The sequence below is a fragment of the Nycticebus coucang genome, chromosome 19 (assembly GCF_027406575.1).
Source record: "Nycticebus coucang isolate mNycCou1 chromosome 19, mNycCou1.pri, whole genome shotgun sequence".
Taxonomy (NCBI): Eukaryota; Metazoa; Chordata; class Mammalia; order Primates; family Lorisidae; genus Nycticebus; species Nycticebus coucang.
Genome location: NC_069798.1, coordinates 54,840,590 through 54,866,850, shown reverse-complemented (window position 1 = coordinate 54,866,850; position 26,261 = coordinate 54,840,590). Strand labels below are relative to the sequence as shown.

The 26,261-nt window shown below is 46.3% G+C and overlaps 1 protein-coding gene across 18 annotated transcripts in view; it reads right to left on the bottom strand.

Annotated features, from left to right (window-relative positions):
• Positions 1-18,671, bottom strand: part of ZNF532 (zinc finger protein 532) — a 134,750-nt gene extending 116,079 nt beyond the window's left edge. For 6 of the 18 annotated variants that reach the window (XM_053571417.1, XM_053571427.1, XM_053571429.1 and 3 more), the window contains exons 1-2: positions 635-947; positions 39-148 (exon numbers count right to left, since the gene is read on the bottom strand). The gene's annotated coding sequence lies outside the window, so the exon portion shown is untranslated. Of the gene's footprint in view, positions 1-38; positions 149-232; positions 315-634; positions 948-1,096; positions 1,269-1,871; positions 2,146-2,550; positions 5,154-17,668 lie in introns of those variants that run through there. The other 12 variants (XM_053571426.1, XM_053571428.1, XM_053571418.1 and 9 more) reach the window with 10 other exon arrangements.
• Between the last annotated feature and the right edge of the window lie 7,590 nt (positions 18,672-26,261).

Genomic DNA, 26,261 nt, shown 5'->3' with positions numbered 1-26,261 from the left:
TAAATACTTAAATTCATGCTCAAAACAGCATTTCTCACCTTGTGAACCTTGACCTTTTGGAAAGACTTTGGACCAGTGTTCAGTTACTGTCACACGGCTGCATTCTCAGCAAATAGGAAAGGGTTAAAAGCAGCCCCAGTCAACAGGCCTACAAGGAAAAAAAAGACAGCATGTATGGCTAACAGCATCACTGGAACGCATTTATGCTCATTTCCTAGAACAATATTGTTACCTTTCGGCCTTCATAATAGTCAGAAGTATCCCCAACACCCTTTAGTAGCTTCTAAAAGGAAAAGCACAAAACAGAACATACCCTGCAAGAGAAAAAAAGCATGCAAAGTAGCATTCTCCAGCAACAAACAAACTACCATTACAAACCCATCAGTTCATCTTGGTTTGGTTTTGTTAAAGACACAAGAGAAAGAGAGAGAGAGACTGCATAAACCAAGTGTCCCCACCCTAGCAAGGCACATTTTTTTTTCTTTAATAAGGGTCATAAATCTCAGCTCCTTGTCCATCCCTTAAGCAAAAGAAAAAGGCAGGAAAAGCCCAAGTAATCTCAGACCCTGCAAACCTGCACCTTTTTCTCCATCTTCTCTACCCAGAATCTTTAAGGGCTCCATTAGTCACGTACCAGTGCTGTGTGGTGTCTAAGTGTGCATTCACATACTGTGTTGGGATGGTCCCTTCCCTTCCTGCAAGCTCCTCTGCTTTTGGCTGCCATGGAGGGAGGAAGCTGCAATCCCACTGTAGTAGCTCAGTGACTGCATTGTGTTCAGGAGCTGATCTGCCTCAAACCAGTTTCAGCCGGTTCTGGTCACCCTACATAAAAAAGCTATGGCAACCCTCGCTGAGTTGCCAACAAGTCCCTGAAAATCATCAGCACAGGGGGATCTCACTGGGGGTTGCTTTTCCCTTTTAGGTCTTCCTGAGCAGGGGAAGGTCATCTTGTGTCCCCCCCACCACCACACAAGCAGCACGGTCTTGGAAATGCTCACCTCACCAGCACCCCAGAGCCCCTCAGGGCCCATCCCCCTCCCTCCGCCCCACAGCCCTCCGCGGACATTGTTTCCCTCCTTCTCCTTCCCCCACTTACCTCCCACAACCTGGCTCAGATCTTTGTGTACGTGTGTGTCAGTGTGTGTTCTCTGTGTTGGTGGCTGACAAAGAGCCCCCAAGAAAGCAAGCTATGTGTGTCTGCTCACACAGGATGCGTCGGCTGCAGGAGCCGGCCTGGCCTCCTAGCAGAGTGGTGCTGGCTTGTTGACCAGGCTCCTCTCTGCCTGTCACCCCCACCCCACCCAGCCCCCTCCTCCCTTCCGTCCCTCTCCTCTCTCCCAGCCCTGTCACCACCACCAGCAGCCCCCCAGCCTCCTCCTCCTCCTCCAACCTTCTCTCCTTTCAAGCACCTGGGGGGAGAAGTCCAAATCCCTTCACCTCGGGGAAGAAACTGGGGCTGTCTAGGGTGGGGGCGGGGGACGAAGGAAGGGCCAGTGGCACAGGGGGCACGCAGGCCTTTGAGAAAGCATCTGTGCACACCAGCGCCAGTGGGGGGAGGAGGCGAACTGCGCCCACGTGGCCCCCCTCTATGAACCTACAGGGCCTAGCAAAGCTGGCTCTTCCTCGGCCCCCCAAGCAAGTCAGGGGGCGCAAAGGCCAGCTGTCCCCAAGGCCAGGGTGGGACAGGCCACTGCAGTCAGGCCAAGGGGCCTGAGCCTCACGCGCTCGCCCCGACCCGCAGGGCTGGACACGAGGGGCAGTACCCCCGCCTCTCGCGGGCGCCCACCCGCGCCTCAGCCTCCGCTGCGCTGAGCCCCTTGCTCGCCCCGACCGCCCCCCCGTTCACTCCCAAGCCCAGAGGCGACACCCACCCCCTTCCCCGGGTTGGCCTTCGCAGCGGTCAAGCCCGGGCGCCTGGGCCGCGGCTCGGATGACCTTTGTTCAGCGCGGCGCCGCCGGCTGCTGCTGCTGCGGCTGCTGCTGCTGTCGTCGGAGCGGCGGCGGCGGCGGCTTCCATGTTACGGGCGTGTCATCTGCGTTCCCGCTGCCGGGGTCTGTGTGTGAGTGTGCGGTAGAGCGGCCTCGCCGCCGCCACCACCGCCGCCGCCACCGCCTCCCGGGCCCCCCGGCCGCCGCCGCCGCAGCCGGGCCTCGCCGAGCGCCCGGCCCGGGCCCCGCGCCTCCCCGGGCGCCGCGCTCTAGGCCGCGCGGCAGCCGGCCCGCCACGCCGGGGCCTACGGCTGGGGGTGCGGGCCCGGGAGGCGGCGGCGGCGGCTCGGCCCGGGCGGCGAGCGAACAAAGGGGGGCGAGGGGGAGGGGGCGGCCGGCGGGGGAAGGGAGGACCGGGGAGAAGGACGGCGGGCGCGCGAAGCCCGGCCAGCGAGCCCCAGCCCCGCGGCGGCGGATGGGCGCCCCGCTGACCTGCCAAGTCTCGCCCTTACGGGGCTGCAGGATTGCAACTTCGCCCCGGAGAGCAGAGCCGGGTGGTGGTGGTGGTGAGGGGACGGAGGGAGGGCTGCTTTTTTTTCAAACGACATTTCAGGCTCTCACCTAGTCCTTTCCATGGCCCCAAGCCGCGACTTACTCGAGTGGAAGGAAGCAAGGCCTCGCCAAAGATGGTTGAAAAGACCGTGAGCCTCTACCCAGGATCTTGAAGCCAAGGTGGTGTTTTGTTCTCCTCGTAATGGTGGCAAATAAGTAAGAAGAGAGCACGCTATCTTCAGATAAATTAAGTCTGAAATTCTCCGTGGAGGTGGAAGAAGGGGCTCTCCTCTGGTTAGTTACTGGTTTGGAGCCCTTTTCGCCTTAAACTGAGCCACAAAAGAATGGAAGACACCCCCTGGGGTGGGGAGAAAGCCCTGGTGTAAAAGACACACGTTTTGCTTTCAGAGAAAAAGCCACTGGGGCCAGATTGAAACATGGCATGTTCAGTTCATGTGGGTTTTTTTTTTTTTCCTTAATGGGGGAATGATATTGAGTAAACAAGATGTAATAGCTAGGTCTTTAAATTCTAGAAGGGAGATGGTGTACAAATGTAACAAGCACATATTGTACATACAGCAGGTGGTCACAGGCTACAGAACACAAAAAGATACATATATAAACCCGCTAAAGGCCAAGAGGGTGTATAATCTGTAACCCATCGGAGAGGGAGACCATCTATTTCCATTCCAGATGAGGTATGCTGTTTTCCCAGCCCGGTGTCCTGGTTCCTATATTGTTCACAGACATGTGCGCCATTGAAACGTTTTTTAAAACCAGAGAGAAAACCCCCATGCCAGGCTGATTGTGCTGACACTGGAAATAGGACAAAATGGAAGGATCTGAAAAACATGTCACCATAACCTCTCACAAAGGCTCACGCCTGTTTGATCAGATCTGAAGACACTAATATTATTTGAGTGGTAGTGAAGACTCCCAGCATAGGAAACATTTCTGTTTTACAATATTTTAAATTAGATTGACTGGTAATATTTGCAAACTGCAGAAAAGTTTGAAAAACAAAATCTCAGTCTGCCTCTCAATTGCATTAACTTGCATGGAGGAAGCCATTGTTCTCTGTTGTGAGGGCACTGTATGATGTAAATTGCAAGTAGCATTTTTGCTATTTAAGACTTCATGTAAATGACCTGAATTTTGGTCTTGCTTAAGTCCTTGGTCTTTGAAACAAATTGTTTGGAGTTGCACTTAAGCAGAAATACATGTTTACATATTTACACATGTTTAGAAAGACCTATGTAGTCTGCAGGTTTTGCAGTCACAACTTCTCATTTATCAGTTTTACGAGATGATGAAATTGAAACTCATCTTCTGTTAGCCTGAAAACGGTGCCAGTACTCTGTGGGTTGAGTTTCAACTTTACACCTGGGCTTCATTTCATTTGAAAAGAAGCCTTTTTTCTTCTCCCAAAGCTGGGCCTTTATTAATGTGCATGTAAAAACATGACTTGTATTGAAGAGTATACAAGGACCAGCTAATTTGAAATCTTGACACGCCACACATTTTGCAATATACGGATCCTAATGTACATACCATAGTAAATCCTAGGTTTCATGGATTTGGAATCTTCGTTTTCTTAAAATATATGCTCTTGCCCCTCCCCCATTCCTTTCTCTTACACAGTTGAAATCACAGAAAAGTTGTACTACCAAAACTGAAGTCTGAATTGCTTATCATGAAGAGTCCTTAGCTGTACAGAGGCCTCGTGGCTTCATAATGCCAGATATTTTTTGGAGCGGGGCTCTGTACAAAGCCCAGTGTTTTTGGGGTGACCTTAAGCTGGAGGAAATTTGGTTTAAAAGCACAATTCATCATTTGCACAAGTGGCAACAGATAACATTGCATCTGCTTTTAAATACCATCAACAACCAGAAAATAAATAATATTAATTTATTGCAAATTATCTCAGTTATACTTTTACAAAGAGGAAACCCCTTTGCCAGGCAGACCAATAGTTAAAGTCAAAACATCCATCTTAAGTCTACTTTACAAAATCATTGAATTTCATAGCTGAAAAAGACAGCATTTATTCTAAGTGTTTTTTTTTTTAAAGAGTACCCTGCACTTTTCCAAAAAAAAAGGTTCATTCTATTACCCTACATATGTAAGCCCATCTTGTGCAGGGCTCTGCTTTGAGCAACAATAGAATAAGTTACCTGCAAGAATGAAATAAAACTATCATTTGAGTGCAGCAGATAAGGAAGAGCAGAACAAAGAAATACTATGATTCTTACGCCAAATAGAAACTAAAGGAATTCTAAATCCTTTGAGATTTTGTTGTGGCTGTTTTTATTACTAACTCCCAATGTCTTTGTTTTTCCTCCAATTGGTGTATTGCAAAATGCACAGCTTTTTTTTTTTAATCTTTTGTGGTTGGAAGCTGGTTTTGCAGAAGCATGTAGATATCATACTTTCCTTCCAAACTCCACTATGAAATTAGGAAATTTCCTTTGTTAGGCAGAGCACACAAAAGATGTGTTCCTGGAGGGAAAGGAGAAGGAAAAAAGAACGAAAATTCTTTTCTTTATCTCACAATCAAAAGGCCTTACAAACTACTCCCACCCTGAGCTGCCCTATGCCTTGAACTACACATTTTTTTAGCTCAAAACCAAGCTAGACCTGCCTGGTGGTTTACAAAGAGTTTAATATATTAAGTGTGTTAGCTCATTTTTAAAGGCATTATTGCGTTGTTCGATCATAGCATAACAAAGATTTGTAGCAGAGTCTCCAGCAAAGAAAATGGGTGGGGGGGGAGGGCAACAAGGGGAATTACCTTTTCTTTTTAAGGGCATCAAAATATTGACAGAATCAGGATTTTCTTTTTAATTTCCAAAAACATAACCAGGTTTAAATTATTATTAGCCTGCCAGAAACAGACTAAGGGGAGGTCTGGGAATGGATTCCCCTTATCCTTTGTTACTCATTTCACAAATAGATTTCTCTGTAGCAAAACCACCTCCCCTTTTATGAGCCTTAGTTTGGAAAGGCCTGGAAAGGCCTTTCTCTTTCAGACAGGAAGAGGTGGGGGCTGGGCTCAGACTTGGGCATTATTTAGGAAGCTCCACATATTTGAATGACCTCCTAGGTCCGGCCTACTAGATGAATCCACTAATCCTTACAGCCTGTCTCTAGGCCTAAATTCTGGAAACCTGGCCTTGGCCAAGGAAAGAGAAGAGAAGGATATAGGAGCACAGGAAAGTGGGGCATTTCCAGGAGCTCTACCTTCAAGAATCAAAGGCCAGCCATTAGGATGGTGTTTAATATACCAGCAAAAAATTGTCTGCACAAACCATGGGCCAAAGAAGTCCTCTGCTGAAAATCCTGTAAGGTTTCCTAAGCCTTTGTAACCTTTATGTTACATCTGGGCTTCCTTAAAGGGAACTTGTGTTTGCATTTGTTTCCTATACTCTTTTTTTTTGGCCGGGGCTGGGTTTGAACCCGCCACCTCCGGCATATGAGACCGGCGCCCTACTCCTTGAGCCACAGGCGCCACCCTGTTTCCTATACTCTTAAGTCCAAGAGGAGGGAAGAGAAAGAGGAAGCTTAGGAAGGCATCAGAGAAAAGGAAAAGCCATCAAGCTTACTCTTCTGAGAACCTTCTGGAAGAAGAGAGCATATAGGAAATGGGACTCAGTTCCACCTGAGAAGGGTTCTCCCTGGTCTCCTACCTCCTGGGGACTACCCAGCCACTGTGCACGTGAGTCTTCATCTTTGCATCCTGTTCTCATCATCCCCACCATCTATACTAGTCAGCACGATGTAGCTGACATTAATTATTTATGAACTAAGGAACAGATAATAAACCCACAGCTACATAACAGTAAATATGTCCCAAATTAAACCCAAGCTCTTTGGTCACTGTAGTGGATGTTGTAATGTTCTCTCTAGGTTTTCTCTGCAGGGTATACACTCCCAACCCCCAGTTGCCGAGAACACTGGGCACTCACCCCTCACAGCTGAGTCCCTCACTGCAAACTGCCTTGGCCCCTGTCTTGTGACAGTCCTCAGGAACTGTCTCACCTAAGGTTAGACCCCTGCTGTCTCCCAAGGAACAGCCAACGTCTGGCTGATGTAGAGACAGAAAGGTGTGGCTCTCTTGCCTTAATTTAGGCCTACTCTTAATTTGGGCCAAGCTCCGGAGCTCCCTATAAATTGGCTGAGGCCTCAGTCACCAAAGCAGTGGAGGTCAGCTTCTCCTTTCTTCTGCCTTCCTCATTACCTCATGACTGTATCTCCAGAGATTATTACAGATCTGTTTCCAGGTACCCCAGCCCAAAGATACCCACCTACCCAGATCTGTCTCTCCAGTGACTGCACTCTCTGAAAATGGCCCTTATTCCCTCTCACCTGCTACATCACCAGAGGTCAGCAGGATTTTACCTCAAGAGCATCTACTGATCCCCCTGCCCTCTCTCCATATCCCTCATCCCAACTCAACTCCAGGCCCATCACGTCAGTTTGGAACTGATCACTGACTCCTTCCCTCCAACCTGGCTAACTTCCGACGCATTCTCCACACTGAAACTCTAGGAATCTTTCCAAAGATACCATCTTGTTGCCCCTCTGCACAAACTTTTCTGTATCTCTCCATTGTCCTTAGATTACAGTTCTGACTCTGTAAACATGACACAGAAGGCTGTCATGATTCAGCCCACGTCCCTCGACTCTCCCTCCTCACATTACAAGGTCCTGGCTTGTTTACTTTTTGGTTCTTTGAGACCTGCTCCCTGTCACTGTCAGGCCCATACACATGCTGTCTCCTCTTTCTGGAAGATTCCACCTTTCAGCAGCCTCCTTCCTCTAACAAACTTGTGTGTATCTTCACATTTATGTATGTCACTTACTTGGAAAAGTCCTCCTGGCCCCTCCCCCACATAGAAACTGGGTTGGGATGCCCTGATTGTGCTACTCAGTTGCCATTTTCACATGATACTTGAGACTTATTTGACTTTTGTCCCCATGAGTCAGGAACAATGACACTCTAGTTTACTGGGGTCTTCCCAATGCCATCCCAACAAGCAAGAGCAAGGCATTTAAAAATTAAGTGTTCATTACATCATGGCATTCTAGCCTGAAGTGGCAGAGCAAGGTCCTGTCTAAAAACTAAAGTAAAATGGGCTCGGTACCTGTGGTTCAAGCGGCTAAAGCGCCAGCCACATACACCTGAGCTGGCGAGTTCGAATCCAACCTGGGCCTGCCAAACAACAATGACAGCTGCAACCAAAAAATAGCCAGGCGTTGTGGCAGGTGCCTGTAGTCCCAGCTACTTGGAAGGTGGAGGCAGGACACTTGCTTGAATCCAGGAATTGGAGGTTGCTGTGAGCTGTGATGCCACGGCACTCTACCCAGGGTGACAGCTTGAGGGTCTGTCTCCAAAAAAAACTAAAGTAAAATAATAAAAATTAAGTGTTCAGTATATCAAGACTAACACCTATGGTTTGGGATTTTTTTTTTTCCAATGACAAAGATAAAAGATGATCAAATAGTTTATAATTATCTGCTAAACCTAATGATAAATATGTGGAAGTCTCTTTTGAAGTTTCTTATTTAATACCAAAAGATCACTGGAAAACACTGGTTACTTCTGGAAAAGTTTTTAAAAATAGTAATAATAATAATATACATGTAATATGCAAAAACCATTAAAATACTAAAAATAATAACTAGAAAATACGGCTACAAAGTAAAATACATTTGTCAGCAAAGATTTGGAAGATGCTTCGAAACCATTACTATAAATTTACAGAAACACAGAATATGTTACACAGTGTGGGAGGTTTGCTCAACTATTGAAAGATAAGTGCAATTATTGCAATTATTCCAAACAAGCCACTGCTTACTCCTGTTCAGTGATGACAAACCTGAAAATGCTTATTTATGGAGCACTAAATAAAAAGTTTAGCAGAGGAGGTATAGTATCTACAATAAATGATCTCTAATCAAAACATTCCAGCTCAGCAGCGAGGGCGCCAGCCACATACACCAGAACTGACAGGTTTGAATCCAGCCCAGGCCTGCAAAACAACAATGACAACTACAACCCCAAAATAGCCAGGCGTCATGGCGGGCACCTGTACTCCCAGCGACTTGGGAGGCTGAGGAAGAGAATCGCTCAAGCCCAAGAGTTGGAGGTTGCTGTAAGATGTAACACCACGGCACTCTACCCAGGGTGACAAAGTGAGACTCTGTCTCAAAAAAAAAAAAAACAAAAAAACTGTAACTGTAATCCTTAATGGAAATACTTCCAACACAGAAATTAAAAATTCTGGGAATAACAGAAATTCCAACACATACAAAATTTATCATAGCATCATTTACAGATAAGCTCCAGGAGCAAAGATGTTGAAGTCAGAAGTTCACAAATTGGTAGAGAATTATCATCAGCAAAGTTAATTTTATATAAAAGTGTTGTAGGGGCTGGGCATGGGTGGCTAATGCCTATAATCCCAACACTTTGGGAGGCCAAAGTGGGAGGATCATTTGAGGCCAGGAGTTCGAGACCAGCCTGGGTAACACAGAAAGACCCCATCTTTACAAAAATTTTCTTAAGATTGTTTCTCAAAAATAAATAAATAAAAGGATGGGTTCAGTGAGTAGGAAGACTTTGATTGGGGGGGAGGGGGTTGAGACAGGGTCTTTCTCTGTTGCCCAGGCCAGAGTATAGTGGTATCATCATAGCTCACGGCAACCTCAAACGCCTGGGCTCAATTAATCCTCCCACCTCAGCCTCTTGAGTAGCTGGGATTATAGGTGTGCGCCACCATACCTGACTATTCTTTTTTTTTTTTTTTTTTTTTAGCGACAGGCTCTCCCTGGGTTATCCAGGCAGGTCTGGTCTCAAACCCTTGGCCTCAAGTAATCTTCCCACCTCAGCTCCCAAAGTGCCAGAATTACAGGCATGAGCCACTGCACCTGGCCTAGGAGGACTTTATAAACAGTCCCTTTACCAGACACTCTCTCCTGTACTTTGAAAGATGAAACACGACTTCCAAAATCTGTGTCACTCACACAGTATTTTGTTGGCTGTATCATGGCAAAGAAATGAAAGTCATTCGCGGGCGGCACCTGTGGCTCAAGGAGTAGGGTGCGGCACCTGTGGCTCAAGGAGTAGGGTGCCGGTCCCATATGCCGGAGGTGGAGGGTTCAAACCCACCCCTGGCCAAAAACCACAAAAAAAAAAAAAAAAAAAAAGGAAAAAAAAAAGAAAGTCATTCGCTGTTGTTTTTAAAAGAGCTGAGTTTCAAATTTGCTGACCTTTTCTTTGGTAAGAGCAATCCATAATATGCTATCTGGAAGATTTTGAGGGTATGGGCAAAAATATTTAATCTATCCCTTTGAGGTAAAGATATATATATATGTTTTTTTTTTTTTTTTTTTGCAGTTTTTGGCCAGGGCTGAGCTCAAACCTGCCACCCTCAGCATATGGGGCTGGCACCCTACTCCTTGAGCCAGAGGTGCCTCCCCGAGGTAAAGATATTTTAACCACAAGAAAGAAAGTAATTACTTTTAGAAAGAAACTCATGCAATGGAAAGAGCATTATAGAAAGGGATATTTGGAAATCGCTTCATACGTAATTTTTTGTTTTTTCTTTTTTATTTTACGTATGATTTTTTTGTTTGTTTCTTTGTTTTGAGACAGAGTCTCACTCTGTGTTGCTCTGGGTAGAGTGCCATAGTGTCACAGCTCATAGCAACCTCAAATTTCTGAGTTCAAGCGATCATTCTTGCCCCAGCCTCCTGAGTAGCTAGGACTACAGGTGCCACCCGAATGCTAGTTTTTCTATTTTTAGTAGAGATGGGGTCATCTTACTCTTGCTCAGGCTGGTCTTCAACTCCTGACCTCAAGCAATCTACCCACCTTGCCCTCCCAGAGCGCCAAGATTACAGGTGTGAGCCACCCAACAACTGCATCCCCCCACTTCTTATGTAATTTTGTTACTAAAAAATTATGCAAGAATATTACCTCTGGCTTGGTGCCTGTAGCTCAGCAGTTAGGACACCAGCCGTATACACGGGGGCTGGCGAGTTTGAAACCAATCCCAGCCTGCTAAACAATAATGACACCTGCAACCAAAAAATAGCCAGGCGTTGTGGTGGGCACCTGTAGTCCCAGCTACTCAGGAGGCTGAGGCAAGAGAATCACTTAAGTCCAAGAGTTTCAGGTTGCTATAAGCTGTGACACCACAGCACTCTACTGAGGGCAACAGAGTAAGACTCTGTCTAAAAAAAAAAAAAAAAAAAGAATATTACCTCTGATTGCTGGCAAACACCCAGACCAACCTTTTAAATAAAAAAAAAAAATAAAAATTACCTCTGACAACTATTACATAATAAACAGAATTTTCTAATATGTAAAAACAGAACCACCCCAAATTCCCAGATAAAGAGCTTCAATGCATTTAATTCTAATTGTTTAAAATATTAAAATGCAAATACAATTATCTTCCAATTTACATTGTAGAAACAGTTGAGTGACATTTACAAGCAAATGGCAATGCACCACCCCACATTTCAGCTAAACTTTTTGCATATTGGTAGATGAAATTGAAAAATAAGCATTATGAGGCCTGGTGAGGTGGCTCATGCCTGTAATCCTAGCACTCTGGGAGGCAAGGTGGGTGGATTGCTTGAGCTCAGGAGTTCAAAATCAGCCTGAGCAAATCCAGACCCCTGTCTCTACTAAAAATAGAAAAACTGAAACAAGAAGACAGCCTGAGCCTAAGAGTTGGAGGTTGCTGTGAGCTATGATAGCACAGCACTCTACCCAGAGCAATAGCTCGAGACTCCGATTCAGAAAAAAAAAAAAAAAAGAAAGAAAAGAAAAAGAAGCATTATGATTAAGTAAATAGTGAAAATTATCCATCTCTTCCAACTGGCACAAAACTTTGTAAGGCTGTCCCACTATGACAGCCTTTAAAACAACCAAAGTTGAAAAAAAAATTATTGTAAGATGTTCAAATTGTTTTATCATGTTACACCAAGGTTTCAAAGAAAAAGAAGTGTGTTCAATCATACTGAGCTCAAAATACATATTATGAATTTTATGGGGAAATAAAATGCCCTTGTCCCTGAATAAACTCATTCCGTCTCAGATAAATAACTCAAGAAAATACATGACACTCAGGACAAGCCACGAGAACAGTCTGAGCATGTGTCATCACCATACCCTTTCTGAGCTTCCATCTCAGCCAGTGGCCAGATGGAAATGGGAGTCTAGTCGGAGTATTTACAGACAGCGCCTGGGTCGCCCCTCTGCAGTGTCTCTTCTCTCAGTTTGTCCATCCTGTCCTTCCCATATAGTGTTAATCAACTTGACTTATGGCAAATTTAGAGCATAAACCTCAACCAGTTAAGCTATGGCAGGCATGACACACCCTATACCTATGCGCACTACTCAGCAGCTTAGCAGGTGCTATCCATCTGTTCATCCTTCTAAATAGTCCATTCTACTCCTACCATCTAAACACAAATTAAGTTAAAAGGAATAAAGGTCCTTTCTCCTGGGGCAGAAGATAAACCCTTCACCCCCTTTTTGGCTACAGTGAAACCACATAACTCTCTATCATAGCAGAATCTCCCTGGGTGACTACCTTCCTACCTTGACCACCTCCTTAAGTTGACCTAATTTTCATAGACCAGACATGCACCACATGTCCTTATGTTGACCAGTTAGTCCCTTGGGTGGTCAACTTCAGAGGTGGTCTCTGTTCTTTGGGAATTCAGAGAAGCCTTTTCTTGACATTCTCTTTCCTTAGTTTTCACGGCAGCTTTCTCTTTCTCCGTAAAGTAAATCTTTCCTTCTCAGCTGACTTTCCGGCATTTCTCTCAAGGTCCTATCTTTGGCTGCCTTCTTTTCTAAATCCACATCTAAAAACCTAAAATCTAAATCTGCATCTCCTAGGGAAACAGCCACTCTCAAGGCCTCAAGTTTATTCTGATGATTCCCAAATCTGTGTTTCCAGGTCTCACCTCTCCTCTAATTCTAGATCACAGTGAATTGCCAAGTCAACAGAGAAATGACCCAAAACCACTTCCAATTCAGGAGGTCCAAAAGCGTGCCTCCTCCTCTTCCATCCTCCACCGCCATCTCACACGATGGCCCAGGCTCCTTTTTCACGCTCTCCCTCTGTTTGTCCCTGCTCCAGTGGGTGCCTTAGTTGCATTAGTTATCTCAACCTGATCTCTCTTTTTTTTTTTTTTGCAGTTTTTGGCCGGGGCTGGGTTTGAACCCACCACCTTTGGCATATGGGGCCGGCGCCCTGCTCTGTTGAGCCACAGGCGCCGCCTCAACCTGATCTCTTATAGAGACTTCCTAACTAATTACTAATCTCTTTACTCTCAATTTCTTCTCACAGCCTTTAAGCAACCAGAGTTCATTGTATTAAATGCATATTACACCATGTTATTTCCTCTAAAGGAACAAAAGTCCCTCCTATCAAAACTGTCTTCCATGGCTGGGCGCCTATAGCTCAAGCAGCTAAGGCACCAGCCACATACATCTGAGCTGGTGGGTTCAAATCCAGCCCGGGCCCGCCAAACAACAATGACAGTTGCAACCAAAAAATAGCCAGGCGTTGTGGCGGGTGCCTGTAGTCCCAGCTACTTGGGAGGCAGAGGCAGGAGAATCACTTGAGCCCAGGAGTTGGAAGCTGCTGTGAGCTGTGATGTCACAGCACTCTACCCAGGGCAACAGCTTGAGGCTCTGTCTCAAAAAAAAAAAAAAAACCTCTCTTCCAAACATGACCAGCACAACTGCTGAAAAGCTTAACCCAGTACAAGGGAAGACATGGCCTTGCAGAGCCCAGGCAGTATCCCAAAGGAAGCCAGAATTTTTGAGAATTGTAAGCTTAGTCTAAGACAGGTCTTTCGATGCACACACTTGGCTAGAAGTGTTACGATCCAGGATGGGTGGAAACAGGAAGGTGAGGACTTGGGGGTGAGGGATTTTAAGAATCTTAGGGTACAGGGGTGGCGCCAGTGGCTCAGTCGGTAAGGCGCCGGCCCCATATACCGAGGGCGGCAGGTTCAAACCCGGCCCCGGCCAAACTGCAACCAAAAAATAGCCGGGCGTTGTGGTGGGTGCCTGTAGTCCCAGCTACTCGGGAGGCTGAGGCAAGAGAATCGCTTAAGCCCAGGAGTTGGAGGTTGCTGTGAGCTGTGTGAGGCCACGGCACTCTACTGAGGGCCATAAAGTGAGACTCTGTCTCTACAAAAATAAATAAATTAATTAAAAAGAAAATGGAGGGGGGTGTGGTGCACGTTCCCAGGGTCCAGGCTGAGCTGAGGAAGCCAGGGTGGGTTCTGGCCGATTTTCTCCCTTCAAGTCCTTTCTAATTTGATTCCAGCCTCATCTGCTGTCTTACCCATCCTTGCCTGGGGCCATCATATAAGGTGCTGGGTCTAGAGATATACAGACAGCATGAGGGAAGTATCTCAAAACCTTCCATCTAGAACCTACTAAATAATAAAGCATTGGAATAAATAAGAAAATGATCTCAATGAAGAGGTCTGATCCTTTTATCCTTAGCAAATCCACAGCATCTTGCCATAAAATGAGGGAATATCTCGCCATCTGTAAAAGCAAAACCATCTCAGTACTCCTGCCTGGTCAAGTGCATGGGATGCAAGGGACTCACGGGGTGAGGGAGATCTGGGAAAAGAACTGTGCTTCAATTTTTATTCTGTCAACCTACTTATCTTCTGTTAAAATATTTATATTGTTTCTGGTACAAAGACTGTCACAAAAGAAAAAAGTTGGCTTTTTTGTTTGTTTGTTTTTTTAGAGACACAGTCTCACTTTGTCGCCCTCAGTAGAGTACTGTGGCATCACAGCTCACAGCAACCTCCAGCTCTCGGGCTTAGGCGATTCTCTTGCCTCAGCTTCCCAAGTCACTGGGACTAATCCCCAACACAACAACACTGAGAGGTAGGACCTCTAAGAGGTGACTAGGCCACTGGGACAATGTTCATTATCACAAGAGTAGGTTTGTTATAAAAGTGAGTTTGGCCCCCTCTTTCCTACACATGTGCACTCTTACTGTGTGGTAACACAGCAAGAACTCCTTCCCCAGAGGCAGCAAAGATGGGGTCTGTTGTATTAACAGCTTTAAATCTCCAACCCCTGGTGTTCTGTGGCGCTGTCAGATTTAGCACACAGTAGGCACTCATTAAGTGCTGAGGAATGAACAAAAGAAGGCACAAAGCAATACACCAGCAACTGAGGATTTACGTGCTAACTGGGCAATTCATGCCACATTCCCATCTGGACTCGGCTGTCTCCTCGGAAATTTTTCAATTGTAACGGGGATTCTAGGGATGCAAACATTTGCTTTCTAGTTCAGATGCCAGATTAAGACCACCAGTCCGTACCAAAGTGCCAAACGCCAGGCAAAGAACAGCTTGCAAATCCTACTAACACCAATCCAAACTGAGTCATAAATTGGGCGATTAAAAAAAAAATCTTTTGTTTTTAAACATACCCCTATCCATTCCTGGTCTTGCCAAGTATTCCCACCTAGAAAACACTGCATTTTCTTCCTCCCGATGCCTCCACTGCTACTGTTCCACTCAGCTCTATTCCAAGAAATGAGAAAGCCAAACGCATCCATCAAATATTGTCCTCCACAGCTAGTCTTGAAAACTCTTGGAGGCATCTAGGGTGATAGTTGGGGCAGCTTCATCGGATGCTCTGACAACTGAGTATTGTTATTTTGACTAGCTCGCTTGGAGGAGACTTTGCAATTCTCTCTCAATCACTCATGTGTGTTTACTCAGCTAAGTAACTCTTGTGACCCATGGCATTCCTCTCATGGGTATTTTAGAAAGGCAGGAAGCCAGAAAGGAGGTCAAAGCCCCCAAAGTTCACCTTTCCTACCCAGCAACAAAAAATAAATGCCGCTTGCCATGGTTTGAACTGTAACAATTTTCACCCACAAGGAAGTCAAATTTTCTTTTTCTTCTGCCTGTCCCACTTCTCACCCTCCTGGGGGAAAGGGGGACACGTACTAGATAAATTGTCCAGATTGTACAGATAAATTGTTCAATGTTTTTTTCCATAATAATTCCTTTGAGCTTTGTTGTGACGTAATCCTACAGAGTAATTATGAATATCTATATCTCAGTACATCTTTTTTCATGATAGGGCCCCACCCCCCACCCCCCGAGACAGAATCTCACTTTGTCGCCCTGGGTAGAGTGCCATGGCATCACAGCTCACAGCAGCCTCCAGCTCTTGGGCTTAGGCAATTCTCTTGCCTCAGCCTCCTGAGTAGCTGGGACTACAGACATCCACCACAATGCCCAGCTATTTTTTGTTGCAGTTTGGCTGGGGCTGGGCTTGAACCCGCCACCCTCGGTATATGGGGTTGGCACTGTACTCACTGAGCCATAGGTGATGCCCTTTTTTTTTTTTTATGATAGTTTATGCTTTTTTTCTTTTTTTTTAAACAGAATCTCACTTTGTCAACCTGGGTAGAGTGCTGTTGTGTCATAGCTCACAGCAAACTTAGTCTCCTGGGCTCAAGCGATCCTCTTGCCTTAGCCTCCTGAGTAAGTGGGACTACAGTTGCCCTCCACAACACCTGGCTATTAGAGATGGGGTCTCACTCAGTACATCTTTTTTTCTTTTTATACAAAGTCTAGCTCTGTTGTCCTGGCTAGAGTTCCATGGTGGCAGCCTAGCTCACAGCAACCTCCAGCCATCCTCTTGTCTCAGCTGGGCCTACAGGCGCCCACCACACCCTGGCTAATTTTTTCTATTTTTAGCAGAGACAGGGTTTCACTCTTGCTCAGGCTGGTCTTCAACTCCTGAGCTCAGGCGATCCTCTTGCCTCTGCCTCCCAGAGCGCTAGAATTACAGGCATGGGCCACTATGCCCAGCCTATGTCAGCACATCTTGAAGTAGAAGACAAAATACCAACACAGTGGTTGGGTACAGGGAGAAAATGAGGTGAACTGGGGCAAATCAGCACTGAAAACCTACCAAGGATCTAAATTTCAAGGGTCGAAGACACAACCTTCCCCCTCCAAAAAAAAAGAAACTGGTACAAGATACCTCTACTTTTAAAATAAAAAATAAAACCCAGTAACAAAGAACCTAGAGAAGACAAGGCAGGCAGGAACCGTAATTTAGAAGAGAGATTTCAGACTCTCTGGACTCTTTCGCATTGGGGCTCTTGTGAAATTCACTGATTTCTGTCCATCATAACATTATTTCTGAAGTTCCTAATATCGCTCCACTTTCATGGGCAAGCTGCACTCTGAACAGAGCCTTTATGCTCTCAATAGAATACAGTGAAGGCTTTAGCATGCCCTGGGTACCCTCTGTTCTAAATGATGCCAGTTCACCAGTCTGCCATGCTTCTGTGGAGTTGCCTCTGTTCCTCATGACACCTCAGTGCATTTCTCTGAGCATTACTCCTAGGAGAATGAGCTACTTCTGCCTTTCTGAGGGCACCTGTTTATGGCTGCCCCGCCTTTCTAATCAGCTATAGAAACCAAGGAAGCAAGTTTACCAGAACGACGACTAAACTAAGAGAGGAGGAGTTCACATCTTCCCGCAGTGTGTGAGCAGTCCCCACCACCTGCATTCCTCAGAAGTGTTTTTAAAAAACCCTGGGCAGGACCCCTGACTTTAGGGAGTTGTGGTAGCCAGGACAATACCCTACGTTTGTGGAGCATCTGTCCCATCCCAGGTACTGTTGTTAAGTATTTACTCCCTAAGTGTTATCTCATTTCACCACGTTCTCTCTCCCTAACCTCTGACACGGAGCCTGGGATAGTCCTAGTTTGCAAACGAGGTTAGGTAACTTTCTCAAGCATGCAGCCATTAACGTTAACGAGGTAGTCAGCTTGCAAAGGCTGGCAGTCTGCCACTGGGGTCTGCTTCCTACTACTGGATTTGGAGTCCAAATGTGAAAGCCCTGAGTCATATGCAGCTCGGTATCTCTTGCTCCAGGTTCCAATTTTTTTTTTAAATATCATTTTAGAGACAGGAGTGCCCCTATGTGGCCCAGGCTGGACTCAAACACCTGGGCTTAGGAAATCCTCCTGCCTCAGCCTCCAGAGCAGTTGGGACTACCATGCTCCAATTTGTACTGAGCCTAGGGGCCCAACTCTTAAACAACCCACAGCTCTTAGAATAAAAACTAAAAGTTCAGGCTTTACTTACCCCTGGAAGATGAGGTCCTTGCATACCTCCCAGCCTCTTCGTCTCAATCCCCTGGCAAGGAGCACTCCTACAGTTCTTCAGAGTCTCACAGTTGGAAGAAAGCCTTTTTTACCCCCAGGCCTGTGCACCAGACGGTTCTTTAACCAGGGATCCTCCACCTCTGCTTGGCCAACTCTGACTCAGCATTCCTGTCACTGCCGGGAGCCCACTTCCCTGGAGGAGCCTGGGAGACCTGGTCACAGGGTTAGGTCCTCCTGCTGAGAGCTCCAGCCACACTCTGTGTTCCCCCATTTGGGTGGCATTCATCACTCATCACTGCGATTGCTTCCGTGTCCCACATAGAGCAGACTGTAGGCTCCCTGGAAGCAAGACCTACTGTGTCAGGTCTGCCATTATGTCCCCAAAGAATAGCCAGTGGTTCACCTAGCAAGAGTGACAGTTATCCAAGGTAGTGGTCATTCACTGCTCATTGAACAAATGTACGGAGTGCCTGCCATCCACCATGCGCTCGGGTACTCAAGCTTTTCTAGTTTAACTCAGCTCACAGCCTTAAGGTTACGGATCAGGAAAGTGAGATGTACCTTCCGTTTCTTGAAAAAAATAACTGAATGAATACATGGACGGATGGGTTCAGTCGGGGTTGGGGGTGGCCAGACTGAGATACCACTGAAGGAACTCAGAAATAAGGTTAAAAATCTCTCTCCCTAGAGATGAACTATTTTTAAAACCCTAATGTAAAAAGCCTGAAGTAGGCTAAGTCTCCCCAAAATCCTGTGGGCCAAGACCAGACTGTCATCTAATTGAAAGTATTAGCATATCTAAGGAAAGAACATGTCCATCAGAAGAGAGGGGTGGGTTAGTTCAGAACCAGGGTAAAGAAACTGCAGTCGGGATCCTGCTGGACCCAGAACCTTCTCCCAGGAGGTCGCAGCTGAGGCGGCAGGTGTGGCCCGGCGCGGGGAAGGACGCGGCGGCTGCTGAGTCGGCGCCCACCTCCCCCGCTCCCGCGGCGCTGGCAGCCCGACTGCAATTCCGCTTCCGCCGGCAGGAATTGCCTAATAATAGCTCCCCGGTGTGCGTCTACACCCCTCCCTGCACCTAGGCCTCGCAGCCCAGCTCCCTGCTGGAGAAGCCTGGAGCGCTGGAGGGCTCGCCCAAGGTCAGACTGCCGAGACCTGGAAAGGGGCGGCCGAGGTTTGCGACCGGCTGGCCCAGCTAAGGGCGCAGCTTCGCATCGCCTGTCCCTTGCACGTACCGCCCACACGAGCTGGCTTGGGCTCAGGGTAGAAAATAACTAAGTGGGCCTCCTGGTTGAGGTCCCTGCGTGGTGCGGGCTGGTCTCCTGTCTGCCTTCCCAGGATGCGAGTCATTCCAGACCGCGGAGATCACCTCAGATTGTGGAGATTGAAGCTTCTGCACCCCCGAAGTCCTCCTCCTGGGGCCCCAGCCCCTCCCGCCCGCGAAACCCCTTAGGGGATCACAGGGACGCTCCGTCCCTCCCTCCGAGCCTTCCCTGCGCTCCCGCCGCAGTCTCTCTAAAACACACGCCATGGGCCAGGCCGGTGGCTCACGCCTGTAATCCTAACACTTTAGGAGGCCAAGGCGGGTGAATCGCCTAAGCTCAGTAATCGGAGACCGGCCTGAGCAAGAGCGAGACCCTGTCTCTACTAAAAATAGAAAAACTAGCTGGGCCTTGTGATGGTGGCCTGTAGTCCCAGCTACTGGGGAGGCTGAGGCAAGAGGATCTATTGAGCCCAGGAGTTTAAGGTTGTCGTGAGCTACAAAGACACCAGGACGATGGAGTGAGACTTTGTCTCAAAAGGAAAAAAAGGGGTAGGGCGCCGGCCCCATATGCAGGAGGTGGCGGGTTCAAACAGCCCCGGCCAAAAACTGCAAAAAAAAGAAAAAAAAAAAGGGCAGCGCCTGTGGCTCAGTGAGTAGAGCGCCGGCCCCATATGCCGAGGGTGGTGGGTTCAAACCCAGCCCCAGCCAAACTGCAACCAAAAAATAGCCGGGCGTTGTGGCGGGCGTCTGTAATTCCAGCTACTCGGGAGGCTGAGGCAAGAGAATCGCGTAAGCCCAAGAGTTAGAGGTTGCTGTGAGCCGTGTGACGCCACAGCACTCTACCCGAGGGCGGTACAGTGAGACTCTGTCTCTACAAAAAAAAAAAAAAAAAGGCATCATTTATTGGCACCCCCACATCTCATGGGGGCGAGAGGGAGGATAACAGTATCCTCAGATACTGAGCTAAACAAACACTCTTACGGGAGGAAGGGGCACCTGGAACTGACCTTGTCTAAGGGGACTCCTGCTCACCCCAGGCCCTTGGAAGAGGCAGGGAGGTGGATGGAGAAACCTTGGTTCTGGCATTGGATCCAGCCATGTGTCCTTGAAAAAAGCACTAAACTTTTAAAGACTGAAATCTAAGAAAGTGTGAAGATTTCCCTCTCTTCATGGTCAAAGTGTAGAAAGAGCAGTGTTTGCTGTGCACTGATGGGCACAAAATGCCTGCTTTTTTTTGACACCACCACCCCCCCCCCAGTTGTATCTAGACAGGCCTGGGGAGGGTAAGAGACCACAGTGAGCAAAAGGCAGGGCGTGCGCACACACGTCGTGACCTGCACTGTTCTTTCTCTCTCCACTCGCTCTCTGCTCGCTCTCGCTCTTGAAACACGAGCCAATGCCTCATTAAAGACTGCAAGCCACCCCATTAGGTGCAAATGCATGGAAACATATTCATGATTATTCAAATGATCCCTGTGAAATAATCAGCGCCACCTTCATAAATATTCATTATCACTGTGCTAATCACCACGTAATCTCACAAGAGGGTGTGCCCCTGTAATCTGCTCTCTTTTGCCCTCTCCTCCCTCCTCCTTTTGTCTGAGACTCTTTTTTTTCTCTTCCGCGCCTAAGCTTCTAAGGTCTTCTTAGGTCTTCGGGATCTCATTCAGGGTGAAGATATTTCTGGTTCTGATCTAATGCTTGCCTTATTTATCTCTATCAGAAGATTATTCTACCAGAGAGTTATCCTTTCCCTGCAATGCATGTCTGACTGTGGTGCAACAGCTGTAGATTCTCAGGCATCAGTACCTCCCTGACTCTCCCTGTAATGGGTCACAAGAGGTCCTTTTGGCCTCAGGGGCACTGAGGGCAGCAATGTGCTGGGCCCAGGAAGCAGCCAGAAGGAGGACACCTTACAATCTGGTACAGGATAAGGACAAGGGAACAACGCTCTGTAACAGCATGCACAATGAAATCACACAATAGAAGGAAGAGGCAAGAACCATGGGAGCACACGGTGGGCAGCTGGCACCAGGGGAGGCTGCAGCTGTGGAGAGAAGGGTGACCAGGCCTCAGAATGGCACTGAGATAGTCCCTCTCCAGCTGTGTACCTGGCTACTTACACTTACCGTCTTCTCTCCTTATGCTGGTTGTCTGCCTCTTTCCTAACTTGATCATCTGTTACTAATTGCAGCAACTATGTGCAAAGTTAGAAAATAATCATGAATTTGTTGAGACAAGGTATGAGAAGACTCCTGTAAGCAGGATGAGTCAATAGACGTTAATCCTTTCAACAGAGCCTTCCGGGAGCTTGTTCCAGTCACTAGGATTTAGCACGGTGACAAGAAAGAGGCAAAGAAAGGCCTATGCATTGACAAGCTTTGAGAAACCAGAGCGCCCAGGCTTATACCAGAGCCCTTGTTTGATAGTACCCAGAGTAGTGTCAATGTAGTCTGTTTGGGCACTTGATAGTGACAAAGTGTCAAAGCCGTATCCTCCGATGGAAAAAAACACAGAGGAAAAGGAACCATTTTTTTTTTTTTGAGACAGAGTCTCACTTTGTCATCCTTGGTAGAATGCCATGGTGTCACAGTTTATAGCAACCTCAAATTCTTGGGCTTAAGCAATTCTCTTGGCTCAGCCTCCCAAGTAGCTGGGACTACAGGCACCTGCTATAACACCCGGCTATTTTTTGTTGCAGTTGTCATTGTTGTTTAGCAGGCCTGCAATCATGAAAGCCAATTTCTTTTCTTTTCTTTCTTTTTTTTTTTTGAGACAGAGTCTCACTTTGTCACCCTCGGTAGAGTACCGTGGCGTCACAGCTCACAGCAACCTCTAACTCTTGGGCTTAAGCGATTCTCTTGCCTCACCCTCTCCACTAGGTGGGACTACAGGCTCCTGCTGTAACGCCCAGCTATTTTTCAGTGCAATTGTCATTGCTGTTTTAACTGGCCGGGGCCGGGTTCAAACCTGCCACCCTCTGTATATGGGGCTGGCATTCTACCCTCTGAGCCACAGGTGCCGCCCGAGGAACCTTTTTACAATTAAAGATTTTGGAAATTCTAGAATGGAAATAGAAATAACAAAAATGAAAGTGGCGGGGGGAGATAATAGCAGCTATCACAACTTCTAGGCCCAGTAAAATTGTAAGTATTACGCGGTATGTTGTATGCTGCCCTGTAAGATACAGGAGAATCTCACTGTTGTCTTTAATTTGATACAAGAACCATTTTACCTTTCCAGCTTTTCAAGGTATACGGAAAACCCACTATTGCTTATGTTTTAAATAAGAATCATTTTTCTTATCAAATGAGAGGCAAATTGCTCCCAAGTACCAAACATGTGAGGGTTGAAAATAGTTTCTAAAGCAATACTTTTAGTAGTTCCATTTATCTCCTTAAAGACCTGAAAATAAAATAGTCCATCAAAGAAAGCCCTCTGTTTCCCTTTCCTATTAAACATAGAGAACACTACCAGGGTAGAAGAAAAAGGGATGTGAGTGACCAATTTTTCATGGTTGATTTGTTAATGGCTTCAGAGAGATAAATAATATTACTTTCTAATCCAAAAAGGTTTCATACCTAAGATTTGCAACACTATTTCTTAAATCAACATTGCTTTCTCTTTCTAGAAATTGTCACAAAAAAATAGAAGTCCCCGGTTTGATTTAATGAGATTTACACAAAGGGAGTTGTCAGTAACCACAGAAACAGGGCAGGGTTTTCATAATGATTGTGCTTGAATTGTATTCAGTTCTGAAAAGAGGCTTTTTAATTATAGGGTTTTGGGGGTGGGGGAGTAGGGTAGGGGAGAATGGAAGTAGAGGGGGGTGGATGTCGTTTTTCACGGTAAGAGACTGAAAAATCTTTTATCTATTTAAAAGGATAGCAGGTGGGCTCTACTAACAAGTCTCAACCCCAGGACTTGGCTTAACCCTAGAGAAAATGTTTTTCATTTTCAACCCTATGTATTTGCTGTTTCTTCACTTCTTTAAATTACAGCTCTTCAAATAAGAGCTCCGAAGGCCTAGGGCAGTAGACAAGGGTTCAGCCAAGCACAGTTCAGAGGGGTTGGATACCTCTGCCCAGCAGAGTTCCTGGAGTCCTGGACACTTCTGTGGCAGCCCTGAACGAGCAGCTCCCAGACAGCGCAGACACAAGCTATTTTCAAGCTGTGACATTAAAGCCTATGATGGTCTCCTGGATTAACAGCATGGGAACTGGGATTTTTGACAGTGTTAGGTAATTCCATCCATCTGAATTTATCTATTTTAATTTCTCACCTTGAGCCTGAAAACGTCTGTGGGACTCATTTTAGAAAGAAGCCTAATCTAGTTCATATAACCTATGTGCTGAATAGTACTGAATCCCAAAAGGGCAGGGCCCAGACCTTCTCCACAGGTAAGCTGAGTTTGGAAGTTTAGGGTCAGCTCAGCACCCTCTGGGTTCTTGTCTTCACAGGTTGTACCTTTCCTTTACCATTCTTTTATTGTTAAAATTAGATTTATTGGGGGTATAATTTATATACTTTTTTTTTTCGAGACAAGAGTCTTAGTTTGTCACCCTCAGTAGAATGCCATGGCATCACAGCTCACAGCAACCTCCAGCTCTTGGGCTTACGCGATTCTCTTGCCTCAGCCTCCCGAGTAGCTGGGACTACAGGCGCCTGCCACAACGCCCGGCTATTTTTTTGTTGCAGTTTGACCGGGGCTGGGTTTGAACCCACCAGCCTCAATATATGGGGCTGGCACCCTGCTCACTGTATATACAGTTTAAAAGTTCACTCTTTTTGGTGTATGGTGGCACAAGTTTTGACAAATGTACGGTGCTATTGACTGAATTGTGTCTCCCCACTCCTCTCCGCCCCCAAATTCCTATCTTCAAGCCCTGCCTCTCAATGTGACTGTACTTACAAGTAGGGCTTTTAGAAGGTTAAATGAGGTAATAAGGGTGGGATCCTAACCCCATAAAATTGCTGGCACTAGAAGAAGAGGAAGATAGCCCAGCGTTGTGGCAGGTGCCTATACCCGGTGGGGGAGGGGGAGGGTGTGTGTGTGAAAAAGTGAGACTCTATCTCAAAAAAAAAAAAAAGAAGAAGAAGAGGAAGAAAAAGACACCCTCCCTTACACCTCTCCCACTCTCACCAGGAAGAGAGACTTCAAATCAGCTGGTGTCTTGATTTTGGATTTACAGCATCCAGAACTGTGAAAAAAATTAATTTCTGCTGTTTAAGCTACCCTGTCTGTGGTATTTGATAATAGCATCTGGAGCAGACTAGTGCGTATAATCATCTAACTGCCATATGGTCAAAATATAACACAATTCCTCTTCCCACAAAAGTGTCTCATGCCCCTTTGTAGTCAATTCCTCTCCAGATCTCCACTTCTTGATAACCCTTGATCTGATTTCTGTCCCTATAGCTTTACTTTTTTTTGTTCATTTTGTTTTTAAGACAGAATCTCCGCAGTGCCTGTGGCTCAAAGGAGTAGGGCATCAGCCCCATATGCCAGAGGTGGCGGGTTCAAGCCCAGGCCTGGCCAAAAACTGAAAAAAAAAAAGAAGAAGAAGAAGACAGAATCTCACTATGTCACCCTTGGTACAGTGTCGTGGCGTCACAGCTCACAGCAACCTCCAACTCCTGGGCTTAAGCAATTCTCTTGCCTCAGCCTCCTGAGTAGCTAGGACTACAAGCGCCCACCACAACGCCGGGCTATTTTTGGGTTGTTGTTGTCACTGTTGTTTGGCAGGCCCAGGCTGGATTCGAACCAACCAGCTCCAGTGTATATGGCTGGCGCCCTAGCCGCTGAGCTACAAGCGCTGAGCCACCTATAGCTTTACTTTTTAGAGAATAATTTCTTTAAAAACTTAATCATATGCTCTAAAATCTTTTATGTCTATCTCTTTCCTTTCACTTAGCATGATGCTTCTAGAATTTATTCAGGCCATAATTCCATCATATGTGTATACTGTAAGGTATCACTTCATTCACCGTTGGTGGTCATTTTGTTTATTTCCAGTTTAGGGGAATTATGAATAAAGATACTGAAAATGCTTGTAGATAAGTGAGATCGCCGAGTTGTATGGTATTTGTGTAAATTTATAAGAAATTTCTTCTTTCTCCTTCTACCTTTCCTTGGGCCCTCCAGGATACTGTCTTTGTGATTTATTTAGGTTGAAAAATAAAGTACTCTAGAAATCAGAAGATTATCTTTAGCTACATTTCTAGCATCCATCTGAACTCTAAAAGACATAAAGTGAGTTTCTTGCTCTGGATGACGACCTTAAAGGTTACCTCGAGGGGCCGGGCATGGTGGCTCCCTCGGTGTGAGCTATGATGCCAAGGCACTCTACCCCTGGGCACAGGGTGAAACTCTGTCTTAAAAAAAAAAGTACCTGGAGGATAAAATAAGCACTAAGGTGCGAATTTTAGTCAATTTAGACTGCTGTAACTAGACTCCATGGCTTATAAACAACATTCGTTTGTTTCTTGAAGTTCTGGAGGCCACAAGTGTGAAATCAGGGTGCCGCCGGGCATGATCGGGTTCTGGTGAGGGCCCTCTTCCTGGCTGCAGTCTCACAGACTGGCATCTTCTCATTGTATGATCATGTGATGAAAAAAGAAAGAGAGTTCTTTCTAGGGACCCTTTTACAAGGGCACTAATCCCATTCCTGAAGGCTCTACCCTGGTGACCTAATTACCTCCCAAAGGCTTCACCTCCTAATACCATTCCATTGGGATTTAGGATTTTTTTTTTTTTTGAGACCGAGTCTCCCTGGGTAGAGTGCTGTGGGATCACAGCAACCTCAAACTCTCGGGCTCCGGTGATGCTCTTGCCTCAGCCTCCCAAGTAGCTGGGACTGTAGGCTCCGCCACAATGTTCAGCTAATTTTTCTATTTTTAGTAGAGATGGAATTTCACTCTTGCTCAGGGTGGTCTCAGACTCCTGAGCTCAAGCAATCTACCCACCTTAGATTGCCGAAGTGCTAGGGTTATAGGCACGAGCCACCAGACCTGGCCAAGATTTAGGATTTTAACATATGAGTTTGGAGGAGACACAAACATTCAGCTTGTAACAGTGCTATACTAGTCACAGAGAAGTGTCACTAGAAAAGCTATTTAGATAATTAAAGAATTCTCCAGCGTGTCCAGTTACAAAGTAAATTTATAAAAATCTTAGCTTTATTATATCAGAAAAATCAATTGGGCGGCACCTGTGGCTCAAGGAGTAGGGCACCGGTCCCATATGCCGGAGGTGGCGGGTTCAAACCCAGCCCCGGCCAAAAGAAAAAAAAAAGAAAAGAAAGAAAAA